Source organism: Nestor notabilis, unplaced genomic scaffold (genome assembly GCF_000696875.1).
Source record: "Nestor notabilis isolate BGI_N333 unplaced genomic scaffold, ASM69687v1 scaffold24601, whole genome shotgun sequence".
NCBI lineage: Eukaryota > Metazoa > Chordata > Aves > Psittaciformes > Psittacidae > Nestor > Nestor notabilis.
The window spans coordinates 3,183-3,592 of NW_009913707.1; positions in this window are offsets into that span (position 1 = coordinate 3,183).

Below are 410 nucleotides of genomic sequence, written 5' to 3' on the forward strand. Positions count from 1 at the left end.
TGTGTTGGTCCGCCCCGCCCCCCCCCCCCCGCCCGGCCCCCCCTGCCACTGAGCCCAGAACCTGCTTCTCTCTCGACTTTTCCTTCAAGCCTGCTCTCCACCGGCTGCACAGACACCTCCATGAAAACGGGCCCCCCTTCCCGGAGACACGGCTGGTGCTGGGCTGCTCCCTTCCCACTGGGCCGGCTCCGCTTTCCTTGGGGGATCCCAAGCAGGTGCTCCTGGACATTGGAGCATGGGCATGGCTGACAAAGGGTGAGCATTTGGCCTGGATAGAGCTCTCTGCACCTACTCCCAGCAGGGAAACCACAGCCTTGGGCTGTGATGCAGGTTTCCCCCATGCACAGTGACCCGTGCAGCCACAGCCCCCCAGCCCTGACCCTCCTCAGCCCTGGGAGCACCCACACCTG